General features: G+C 43.4%; 1 long non-coding RNA gene across 1 annotated transcript; it reads right to left on the reverse strand.

Annotated features, from left to right (window-relative positions):
- Positions 1 to 266: 266 nt before the first annotated feature.
- Positions 267 to 1,777, reverse strand: LOC137605267 (uncharacterized). The gene is made up of 3 exons (XR_011037718.1): positions 985 to 1,777; positions 812 to 890; positions 267 to 732 (listed from the first exon to the last, which is right to left on the reverse strand). It is a non-coding gene; the product is annotated as an uncharacterized lncRNA (long non-coding RNA).
- Between the last annotated feature and the right edge of the window lie 11,748 nt (positions 1,778 to 13,525).

The following is a 13,525-nucleotide window of genomic DNA, read 5'->3' on the forward strand; positions in this document are numbered from 1 at the left end:
ATGCGATGGAGAGGAAAACAGCACCTGTGCATTCATGAGTGGAGTGGAGAAGGAAGAATGTTCCTCCACCTGATCCCTGCTTTCACAATGTCATCTGTGAACATGATGGTCCATGAGGTAATCCAGTCCAACTCCATCAGTCAGCCCATCATCACCACTGCAAACAGGAAGGGGCTCAGATCTGATCCCTGATCAGTCCCAGCTTTACGTTGAACTCCCTCACACCTGCAGCACACCTCACCTGTTCAGCTGAACTCGTTCATGTCCTGTACTGTTCCAACGGACCTCTGCCACTCCAGACTTCATGCAGGACCCCAGTTCCTCTCTGGGTACCCTGTCAATCTTTCTCTAGATCCACAGACACCATGGAGCTCCTCCTGACCTTCTCTGTACTTCATTAACATCCTCAAGGAAAAGAATGCATCTGTGGTTCTTTTCCTGGAAATTAAACCAAAGTCACCTGTAAATTCTCACATCTGTCCTAACTACCTTCTACCACTCGTTACCCACAACTTCATCGTGGGATTCATCAAATTTATTCCGCCATCGTTCCCACAACTCAGCAGATGACACTTGTTCCTAAAAATGCATGTCCTTCCCATCTCCATCCCTCTGTCCGGCCAACCTGTAGAGACCTTTCAGGAAAGACTCACCGTATATCCAGGAACCGTGGACCGACCCAACCTACATTGCCTCCACTTCAGAAATGTGGATTTCAGCACCACACATGATCTTGACAGGGTGGAGAATGATAGATGTTAGTTTAGCTATGACTCAGTCTTTAACATCTTAACAGTCAATCTACATGTACCTGCACGTTTGGGTTGATGGATTTATAGGATGGAGCCTCGATGGGGTGCCATCCATGCAGCCAGTTCTGTCGGGAAATCCTAAAGAAAAATTAAACAGGTACTGAAGTCTGAGGTTGCAGCACAATGTCAGATACAATTTTAAGTTAATTTAACAGATCTCCACATGACTCACCTGTAATCCTGTGGAACTCCTCCTTGATGGCTCAGACGGGTTTCTGTCCAGGGAAATTGACGACCGCGGTAAAAGCCGTTTCGACGTTGAGTCGCACTCTGATTCCCGCTCTGATACTGAAGTCTTACTCGGGTGCATCTCCCACATCATACAAAGACAACTTTATATAATGTGGGAGATCCCAATACCTGTTGGGACGCGAGAGCATGACCGGTTGTTTTTTAGGCTACAAATGTGAGGACATTAGGCCATGGATGTATGTGATGGATTCGGACATGAAACACCGAATACTGCTCATCACCTCAATCACCTCATCGTCATCATTGTGAGCAGTATCAGCATCATGTTCATCAGCATCTTAATTATTGATACCCTAATCGGCATCCTCATCACCATAATCATTGTATCATCTTTGAGGCATTCAATTTCATCAGCATTATCAATAGCACATCATCATCACCACCACAATCAGAGAAACACACACACACTTTAGGGTTTTTCTATGAACACTAACCCTCTTGGTTCTTTGGTCTCGGTCTACAGGTGCGTCTCCAGTGATGAAACAAGTTGTAGTACCAACAAAGTTAACTGAACAACGATCAGTTTGCCGTATGTGTCCCTTCACACGATGTGGTAGACAAGGAACAAATTGTGTATTATCCATGTTTGTGTCAGCAGATGGGCTTTGTGGTCATTTCCATTTGTTTAATGATAACTCCCAACAACTCCCCCTGTTGAGCTGGCCCAATCGGGTCACCTCACAAAACTTGTGTGGTGATCCAAATGAACATGGCTCTGGCCCCTAAAGGGATTTAGCATAAAATCCCTCTCCCAGACAGTGGAGTGTGGATGTAGCACTGTGTTAGAGCTGGTACCAATGGAAGCTAACCTTCCCATGAGCCCTACGGGGTTAGGGCTCTAACCCTAACACTACGGACCTGTAGGCATGCCATTAGTACCACAAGCAGTACAGGGGGAGGCCGAGTGACGGTCGTGCCGCAAATTAGGTTGTGGGGGAACAGCGCCTCGCTCAAGGGCTCCTCGGCAGTGACCGGGAGGTGAGCAGACACCTCCCACTCTGAAACTGGCTGGTGGGAGCGGGACTCGAACCGCCAATGTCTGACCGCAAGGCGTCTGCTCTACAACGGAGACACTACTGCCCCAAAAGAGAAGCTCCATGGTGTCTTTGTACATCTAGAGAAAGTCTATGACAGAGAGGAAGTGTGGGACTGCATGAGGAGGTCTGGACTGGCAGAGAAGTCCGTTAGAACAGTACAGGACATGAACGAGGGCAGCAGAACAGGTGGTGTGCTGCAGGTGTGAGGGAGGGGTTCGAGGTAGAGGTGGGACTGATCAGGGATCAGATCTGAGCCCCTTCCTGTTTGCAGTGGAGGTAATAGGCTGACATGAAGTCAGACTGGATTACCCATGGACCATGATGTTCACAGATGACACTGATCTGCACGGAGCTGGTGGAGGAACATTTACAAAGGTGGTGGCATGCGATGGAGAGGAAAACAGCACCTGTGCATAAATGAGTGGAGTGGAGAAGGAAGAATGTTCCTCCACCTGATCCCTGCTTTCACAATGTCATCTGTGAACATGATGGTCCATGAGGTAATTCAGTCCAACTCCATCAGTCAGCCCATCATCACCACTGCAAACAGGAAGGGGCTCAGATCTGATCCCTGATCAGTCCCAGCTTTACGTTGAACTCCCTCACACCTGCAGCACACCTCACCTGTTCAGCTGAACTCGTTCATGTCCTGTACTGTTCTAACGGACCTCTGCCACTCCAGACTTCATGCAGGACCCCAGTTCCTCTCTGGGTACCCTGTCATTCTTTCTCGAGATCTACAGACACCATGGAGCTCCTCCTGACCTTCTCTCTACTTCATTAACATCAAGACAAATAACGCACCTGTGCTTCTTTTCCTGGAAATTAAACCAAAGTCGCTCGTAATTATAACACCCTCAATGTCAAGTTTCCCCCTCATCACTGGATCTGACACTTTCCACCTACACAATCCTCTTAGCCAACCCTTCTTTTAAAGTGACCCCTACTCAGTTTCTCTTCCCATTAACACCACAGTAAATCTGAATCCTGTTCTTCAGATTCTAGACCTACTGCCTTTCCACCTGCTCTCCTGCACACAGTGATGCTGGTTAGTTCTAAACCTGGTTCCTTTAAAATACATAGTTAGCTGGGTTCAAAAACTAGGCATTTTAAAATCTAGTCCACAACCTAGGTTTTCAGAATTAGAGTCTTCATAATTAAGATAGTGTAAACAAAAAAATGTATTCCTATTCTTTGACTACTGATTTTTCATTAAAATGTTTATCTAAACTTAACATGTTTTTAATTGGATTGATAATTTTTATGATCCTTTTTGTAACTAAACAATTTCACTTTGAGATTCTGATTCATCGTTGCACTCTTCCCTCTCTGCCCCCCTCCCGAACTAACCAGCCCCTACCCCCAACCTCTAACAATAATTAAATAGACAAAACAAAGATTCACAACTTTAGACCAATAAAACTCTATCAGGTGAAAACAATAGTTCATTAGCTGTAGTACTCATTTTAACCACTCGAGAGAGACAAAGGACCATCGAGCCAAACCTGAGCAAAGACCAAATGACAAGAAATGTTTCATGAACACCTGAAGGAAAACTAAATGTTTACATAAAACTATAGAAAGTTGAAATGGTGCTCAATTTGCACAATTACCCACTTGTTACACATTTATGCAAGTAAATGCCTTTTAGTTCTTGTCATTTCTGAGTTAAAATAGTCTTTGTCAACCTTTACACGTTAACTGAGGACACCAAAGACTTTCATTGTGAAGTACATAGTGCCGCGCACTTATACTGTGATGCTTTGTGGGCGGAGTGATACGGGACAGTGTGATGAGACCGGACACCGGCATGGCTGAGAGTGTAACGTGTGTGAATGACAGTGAATAAAGTGTCGCTCCTGAGGCCAACGATGAGTCTACGAGCATCTGTCATCTAAGGCAGGTTATGTGGTCACCAACAACACATTGTACAGGGAAACCAGTTTCTTTACACAACACACACTTTACATCTTGAGTCTTTTAAGATCAACTGTTAAACTATTCTGGTGTGTTTTCTTAACACTAATCTATCAGTCAGTTCACTTCAATACAGTCACTTCAGGTGACGTCACATTTAACACAACTTGGTATTATCATCAATAACCAGCAGCAGTATCATCAATAACCAGCAGCATCATCATCAATAATCATCATCAGGGTGAAGGCCTCATGCGGTGGGCGGAGCTTCCCTTGTGGAACCAGGTGTCTCTGGATGATGACGCGTCTCATCGCTGTGACTCCAGCCGTTTAGATTTTTGCTCTTTTAGGTTTTTAATTAAAGTGACGTCATTGAAATCAAAGCTGGTCTGATTTTAAGTTTCAAAAAAATAATTTCACACCGGAGCGCGCTCACGTTTCAGTCCGACCAACAACCGGTGTCTGCAGGCCTACGTCACCCCAGGTCCAGCTCGGTACCGGACCTGAGGGCCCAGTAAGTTAACGTGAGCACCGCCACACAGCTGGTGGCCACTGGTTCCGCCCCCCCATGAGCCAACACCCCCATCAGGAGGGACTTACCTGCTGCTGGAGGCTCCTCCCAGAGGAAGCCGCTCAGGGGTTTCCTCTGGCCGCCCCGGACCGGGACTGTGGGGGTGACGTCCTGCAGCTCCATCAGCCAGCTTTACACACACCTGCTGGTGTAGCCGGTCTGGCCCAACTTGTCCTTTAAGGTCTCTGCGTTGTGTAATAAGGACCCTGGACGTGATGGTTTGAGCCCAGCTGGCGTATTTATTCTGCACAAATGAAGAGACACGGTCACAAATTGCACACACAATGCGGGACAGAGCGCAGCAACCTGCAGCACAGGAAATGTCATGAAAACAATTGACGCGGTTGTCCTGAACTTCTCCTGCGAAATACACATTCTCTAAACATTGACCAAACACTTCACTCGGGACAAAAACGAAACTTAAGATCACAAAAACTCGATAGTATCAAACCCAATTCTTACTTTCTAACACTTTAACTTCATTCGTTGAACTTTTTATACCACATGCAACGCGGGAGCACTTCACAAACTCACCTTAGATCCATCAACGCCACAACGGGACTGAGGAAAGGCACAGCCGCGGGTTAACGCCAGCTTTACACACAGCTGCTGGCTAACGCCGGGTCGCTGCTGCTTGAATCTTTACTCGTCCTGAAGCGAAGCTTCCAGAGCCGTGGAGGAGAAACCCGCGTTAACGCTGACCTGAAGGCGCTGAACCGAACTCTGCACGCCGACTGACATCACCTGTGTTGGAGACGCCAAATCTGACATAAAACCATCCCATCAGCCAATCCACGCTGATCAATCAGCCAATCCACGCCCACCCATCAGCCAATCATCGTGGTCACGCGGCTCCTGCTGCAGCTGGTCATCATTAGTCTGATTTCCTTGAATCCACCGACGCAGCGCACATGCGCAGTAGAAGTTGTTCACGTCCAACATGAACTATTTATTAGACAAATTGTGTTTCTGATGATTCATTTTATTCTTGAACAATTACAACTCTCACCTGAAAACGTGAATAAAACCCAAAGCTGAATATTTCAGAAGAATCACAGCGAACATGAAGGAGAACAGGAACCAGAACCAGAAACCAGATTTAATATTTAACACAAGTCCTCACACCAGTGATCCTGGACATGAGGGTCAGACCGGACTGATTAGAACTGTTTCTACTTTACACCTGATTGGGACTGAAACTGGTGCTCAGGTCCTTCTGCTGACAGCAGGTGGCGCTACAAGCATGACCGCTCACCTGCTTCTTCTCAGGAGGACGGATCACAACACACATTTATCAGTACTGTGTGTGTGTGTGTGTGTGTGTGTGTGTGTGTGTGTGTGTGTGTGTGTGTGTGTGTGTGTGTGTGTCCTCAGGTCTGATTGAATTAAGACAGAGAATATCACATGATATCACTGAACAGAGAGGAATAACACACACACACACACACACACACACACACACACACACACACACACACACACACAGAACATGTATGCTAGGCAGAGAAAAGTGACGGTTGAAACCCTTTATTTTTATCTGCCACACCAAACAGGCTGTAATGAAGATAAAAATACTACAAACTCCTACAGACTGACCGCCTGCATCACACAAACTGTGTGCAGTTCATCCGGTGCCATTCTAGACGTCATTTTAAATGGATTTTCTTTAGAATGGAATAATAATTTGCAGCTCGGTCCCACCGACACCAGTATAACTCTCTTTGTTCTACTGGTCCACTGGCTTCGTGTTCTAACTCAATAATACAGGATGAATTGGGATGAGTGGCTGAGTATCAGGGGTTAATGCAGTGGAATTCAAATCACCAACAAATGACTTTGTGACAGTAATGATTATTGAGTATGATAATAATGATATATTCAGTACTGATCAGACATATTGATAGGTTCCTCTGATGTCGTGACTCCTTTGAAGGAAACATTTCTGTTCTTGGGATAAACGTGTTGAATGAAAGACCAGTGTGAACGAAGCTGATCACACTGACATGATGTCATCTCCGTCTCTGGTCCCCTGCCAGTTCTGGACAGAGGCTGTTTCCATGACAACCCATCAACCCAGATGTTTATTATGTTTCTTTGAAGTTTATAAGACAGGTTGTAAAAAGGAAATGGATTCCGTCCGTCCCGTGCTCAGTCCCTCTTGAAGACCTTCTAGGTGGCCTGCTGTGTTTTTAATGTGTTCTTCTCTTCCAGCTGTGTGTGATGGACGTTTGATTGGACCTCCTTTGGGAGACCATGACAGGACCCGGCCCACCTGGAAACAAAGGCCTGAGGTCTTCCCTCCCATCCGGGCGCCGCTGAGTGATAGCCCAACAATCAGCAGTGTCATCATCAGTATCATCATCAGTATCATCATCAGCAGCAGCATCATCATCATCATCATCATCATCAGTGTCGTCATCATCAGCATCGTCATCATCAGCGTCATCATCATCATCAGCGTCATCATCAGCGTCATCAGCAGCGTCATCAGCAGCAGCATCATCATCATCATCAGCGTCATCAGCGTCACCATCATCACCAGCAGCAGTATTATCACCACAATCAGAGGGACGGACGGACGGACGGACGGACACACACACACCAATACATCTTTTAGGGTTTTTCTATGAAGAAGCTCCTCTAGACGGAGACCCAAGAACTAACAGGGTTTGTGTTCAGTGATGAAACAAGTTGTAGTACCAAAATTTACTGAACAACTTAGGGTTAGTGTTACCACAGAGACACTGCTGCCCCAAAGAAGAAGCTCCATGGTGTCTTTGTGGATCTAGAGAAAGTCTGACAGAGGAAGTGTAGGACTGCATGAGGAAGTCGAGTGGCAGTGAAGTCCGATAGAACAGTACAGGACATGAAGGAGGGCAGCAGAACAGGTGAGGTGTGCTGCAGGTGTGACAGGGGTTCGAGGTAGAGGTGGGACTGATCAGGAATCAGATCTGAGCCCCTTCCTGTTTGCAGTGGAGGTAATAGGCTGACATGAAGTTAGACTGGATTCCCCATGGACCATGATGTTCACAGATGACACTGATCTGCACGGAGCTGGTGGAGGAACATTTAGAAAGGTGGTGGCATGCGATGGAGAGGAAAACAGCACCTGTGCATTAATGAGTGGAGTGGAGAAGGAAGAATGTTCCTTCCGCTCGTAAATATCACACCCTCAATGTCAAGTTTCCCCCTCATCACTGGATCTGACACTTTCCACCTACACGACCCTCTTAGCTAACCCTTCTTTTAAAGTGACCCCTACTCAGTTTCTCTTCCCATTAACACCACAGTAAATCTGAATCCTGTTCTTCAGATTCTAGACCTACTGCCTTTCCACCTGCTCTCCTGCACACAGTGATGCTGGTTAGTTCTAAACCTGGTTCCTTTAAAATACATAGTTAGCTGGGTTCAAAAACTAGTCATTTTAAAACCTAGTCCACAACCTAGTTTTTCAGAATTAGAGTCTTCATAATTAAGATAGTGTAAACAAAAATAAAATATTCCTATTCTTTGACGACTGATTTTTCATTAAAATGTTTATCTAAACTTAATGTTTTTAATTGGATTGATAATTTTTATGATCCTTTTTGTAACTAAAGAATTTCACCTTTAAATAGTTAAATTGTCTTTGTCAACCCTCACACGTTCACTGTGGACACCAAAGACTTTCATTTTGTAGTACATAGTGCCGCGCACTTATACTGTGATGCTGATGTGAATGACGAGTGGGCGGAGTGATACGGGACAGTGTGATGAGACCGGACAACGGCATGGCTGAGAGTGTAACGTGCGTGAATGACAGTGAATAAAGTGTCGCTCCTTAGGCCAACGATGAGTCTACGAGCATCTGTCATCTAAGGCAAGTTATGTGGTTACCAACAACACATTGTACAGGGAAACCAGTTTCTTTACACAACACACACTTTACATCTTGAGTCTTTTTAGATTAACTGTTAAACTGTTCTGGTGTGTTTTTTTAACACTAATCTATCAGTCAGTTCACTTCAATAGTCACGTCAGGTGACGTCACATTTAAACCGACTTGGTATTATCATCAATAACCAGCAGCAGTATCATCAACAACCAGCAGCAGTATCATCAATAACCAGCAGCAGTATCATCAACAACCAGCAGCAGTATCATCAATAACCAGCAGCAGTATCATCAATAACCAGCAGCAGTATCATCAATAACCAGCAGCAGTATCATCAACAACCAGCAGCATCATCATCAATAATCATCATCAGGGTGAAGGCCTCATGCGGTGGGCGGAGTTCCCCTTGTGGAACCAGGTGTCTCTGGATGATGACGCGTCTCATCGCTGTGACTCCAGCCGTTTAGATTTTTGCTCTTTCAGGTTTTTAATTAAAGTGACGTCATTGAAATCAAAGCTGGTCTGATTTTAAGTTTCAAACAAATACAGTGATACCTCTGTACTCGACCGCCTCTATACTCAACCAAATCGGTGCTCGACCAAAAAATTCGAGTAGAAAATGTATCGGACCCCGAACAGATTTTCGGTACTCGACTAGCCGAGTCGACCCGAACACGCTCCTCGGCTGCGCTCCTCGGCCAGCGGGTAAACGTCAGTTGGACTCAGACCACCAGTGGAGTAACACGTACGCAAATTACGTACGCAAAGACGTACGGAAATTATAGCAAAATATGAAAGTGGTGTACGAGTGTCCGACCTCGCGTCGCAGTACGAAATGGCAAAGTCAACCATTTCCACTATCTTGAAGCAGAAGCAACTGACAATGGACAGGTTCCTTCTTAAAGAAAAGAGGAAGGCTACTGCCCAGCCAGATTCACCTCCACGATAGAGAGAGAGAAGGGAGAAAACCCCTGGAGGCGCGTTACCTAGTGCCATCAACCACTCTCTAAAACGTAAAGTAAATTATACAAAATGGTTTATAATGCTTTATCTTTATCATGTACTGCTTGTGCACATTTACGTATTCATTGTTGTTTAGATACACGTTCTTATAATATTTTAGGTATTTTTCTAAATGGTAAGAACGGATTAAAATACTTTCCATTATTTCTTATGGGAAAATTGGTTTCGGTGGTCGAACAAATCGGTGCTCAACCACCACCTCAGAACGGATTATGGTCGAGTAAAGAGGTATTACTGTAATTTCACACCGGAGCGCGCTCACGTTTCAGTCCGACCAACAACCGGTGTCTGCAGGCCTACGTCACCCCAGGTCCAGCTCGGTACCGGACCTGAGGGCCCGGTAGGTTAACGTGAGCACCGCCACACGGCTGGTGGCCACTGGTTCCTGTCCGACCACCACTCTGGGACCCCCCGCCCCCATCAGGAGGGACTCACCTGCTGTTGGAGGCTCCTCCCAGAGGAAGCCGCTCAGGGGTCTTCCTCTGCCCCCCCGGACCGGGACTGTGGGGGTGACGTCCTGCAGCTCCATCAGCCAGCTTTACACACACCTGCTGGTGTAGCCGGTCTGGCCCAACTTGTCCTTTAAGGTCTCTCCGTTGTGTAATAAGGACCCTGGACGTGATGGTTTGAGCCCAGCTGGCGTATTTATTCTGCACAAATGAAGAGCCAAGGTCACAAATTGCGCACACAAAGCGGGACAGAGCGCAGCAACCTGCAGCACAGGAAATGTCATGAAAACAATTGCCGCAGTTGTCCTGAACTTTTCCCGCGAAATACACATTCTCTAAACATTGACCAAACACTTCACTCGGGACAAAAACTCAATAGTATCAAACCCAATTCTTACTTCCTAACACTTTATCTTCGTTCGTACAACTTTTTATACCACATGCAACGCGGGAGCACTTCACAAACTCACCTTCCTCCTTCATCTCCAGAATGGGACTGAGGAAAGGGCGCGCGACGGAAGTGACGTCACGGGTCGAAGGTAACGGAGACACCAAAAGAACAACTTCAAAATAAAATGCAAAAAACTCATTTAAAAAAAAGAATGAAGATTTTAAAAAATAAGGAACGGAAGACTTTTGGTAGAATAAAATAAGTTTTCCATCTGCAAAACAAGAATTAAATAGACAAAACTAAGATGCACAACTTTAGATCAATAAAACTCTAGATCAGGTGAAACCAACAGATCATTAACTGTAGTACTCATTTTAACCACTCGAGGGAGAAAAAGTACCATTATGCATATTCAAAATTGATGTCAAAACATTAAAAACTTTTCACCAGTTTCTGGTCGTCCTTTTCTCCCGAAATTGAATCAAATACATTTCCTCTTAGATTGATGCTTTTATTTTGAGCTACCACCGGAAATGAATGCATTCCATGACACTGCCTTCCTCTTGTCAGTAGCCGCATTAGCTTTAAACCAAAACGAACACAAAGACAAAGACATAAACACACAAAAACCTTTAAAAGAGAGAAAATGCAAACAAAATAACACATTCGTGCTTCGTATTTGACAAACTATTCCGTGGAAAACTACACAACAAACTTATTTCGGACGTCAATACTGTCAAATCGTCTTGAAGGATCTGTAGTTGTGATGCCCTCCTCTGGACGTAATGGGTTACTACAACAACATTAAAATAAAGTTACACGTTGCTAGATCGTCAATAGCTTCCGGTTGGGACTACCAAAATACTTTAAATTTGCAGAAATATTACATGTTTGTCCCCATTTTTTTTTTCAAATATGACAAACAATGGAACCTTCTCTTTGGTTTTGACCAGGAAATTTAAACCACAACTCTAACACTTTTACACAAGAACCTAATAGACTTTGACAATTAAAGAATTTCTTCACTTCAAACTGCCTACAAGTCTTAATTTGCACGGTAATAATCGTTCAAAAATGATGTCAAAACATTAAAAACTTTTCACCAGCTTTTGGTCGTACTTTTCTCCCGAAATTGAATCAAATACACTTCCTCCTAGATTGATGCTTTTATTTTGAGCTACCACCGGAAATGAATGCATTCCATGACACTGCCTTCCTCTTGTCAGTAGCCGCATTAGCTTTAAACCAAAACGAACACAAAGACAAAGACATAAACACACAAAAACCTTTAAAAGAGAGAAAATGCAAACAAAATAACACATTCGTGCTTCGTATTTGACAAACTATTCCGTGGAAAACTACACAACAAACTTATTTCGAACGTCAATACTGTCAAATCGTCTTGAAGGATCTGTAGTTGTGATACCCTCCTCTGGACGTAATGGGTTACTACAACAACATTAAAATAAAGTTACACGTTGCTAGATCGTCAATAGCTTCCTGTTGGGACTACCAAAATACTTTAAATTTGCGGAAATATTACATGTTTGTCCCCATTTTTTTTCAAATATGACAAACAATGCAACCTTCTCTTTGGTTTTGACCAGGAAATTTAAACCACAACTCTAACACTTTTACACAAGAACCTAATAGATTTTGACAATTAAAGAATTTATTCACTTCAAACTGCCTACAAGTCTTAATTTGCACGGTAATAATCGTTCAAAAATGATGTCAAAACATTAAAAACTTTTCACCAGCTTTTGGTCGTACTTTTCTCCCGAAATTGAATCAAATGCATTTCCTCTTAGATTGATGCTTTTATTTTGAGTTACTACCGGAAATGAATGCATTCCATGACACTGCCTTCCTCTTGTCAGTAGCCGCATTAGCTTTAAACCAAAACGAACACAAAGACAAAGACATAAACACACAAAAACCTTTAAAAGAGAGAAAATGCAAACAAAATAACACATTCGTGCTTCGTATTTGACAAACTATTCCGTGGAAAACTACACAACAAACTTATTTCGGACGTCAATACTGTCAAATCGTCTTGAAGGATCTGTAGTTGTGATGCCATCCTCTGGACGTAATGGGTTACTACAACAACATTAAAATAAAGTTACACGTTGCTAGATCGTCAATAGCTTCCTGTTGGGACTACCAAAATACTTTAAATTTGCAGAAATATTACATGTTTGTCCCCATTTTTTTTTCAAATATGACAAACAATGCAACCTTCTCTTTGGTTTTGACCAGGAAATTTAAACCACAACTCTAACACTTTTACACAAGAACCTAATAGATTTTGACAATTAAAGAATTTATTCACTTCAAACTGCCTACAAGTCTTAATTTGCACGGTAATAATCGTTCAAAAATGATGTCAAAACATTAAAAACTTTTCACCAGCTTTTGGTCGTACTTTTCTCCCGAAATTGAATCAAATGCATTTCCTCTTAGATTGATGCTTTTATTTTGAGTTACTACCGGAAATGAATGCATTCCATGACACTGCCTTCCTCTTGTCAGTAGCCGCATTAGCTTTAAACCAAAACGAACACAAAGACAAAGACATAAACACACAAAAACCTTTAAAAGAGAGAAAATGCAAACAAAATAACACATTCGTGCTTCGTATTTGACAAACTATTCCGTGGAAAACTACACAACAAACTTATTTCGGACGTCAATACTGTCAAATCGTCTTGAAGGATCTGTAGTTGTGATGCCATCCTCTGGACGTAATGGGTTACTACAACAACATTAAAATAAAGTTACACGTTGCTAGATCGTCAATAGCTTCCGGTTGGGACTACCAAAATACTTTAAATTTGCAGAAATATTACATGTTTGTCCCCATTTTTTTTTCAAATATGACAAACAATGGAACCTTCTCTTTGGTTTTGACCAGGAAATTTAAACCACAACTCTAACACTTTTACACAAGAACCTAATAGACTTTGACAATTAAAGAATTTCTTCACTTCAAACTGCCTACAAGTCTTAATTTGCACGGTAATAATCGTTCAAAAATGATGTCAAAACATTAAAAACTTTTCACCAGCTTTTGGTCGTACTTTTCTCCCGAAATTGAATCAAATACACTTCCTCTTAGATTGATGCTTTTATTTTGAGCTACCACCGGAAATGAATGCATTCCATGACACTGCCTTCCTCTTGTCAGTAGCCGCAT

Source organism: Antennarius striatus, chromosome 12 (genome assembly GCF_040054535.1).
Source record: "Antennarius striatus isolate MH-2024 chromosome 12, ASM4005453v1, whole genome shotgun sequence".
Lineage (NCBI taxonomy): Eukaryota > Metazoa > Chordata > Actinopteri > Lophiiformes > Antennariidae > Antennarius > Antennarius striatus.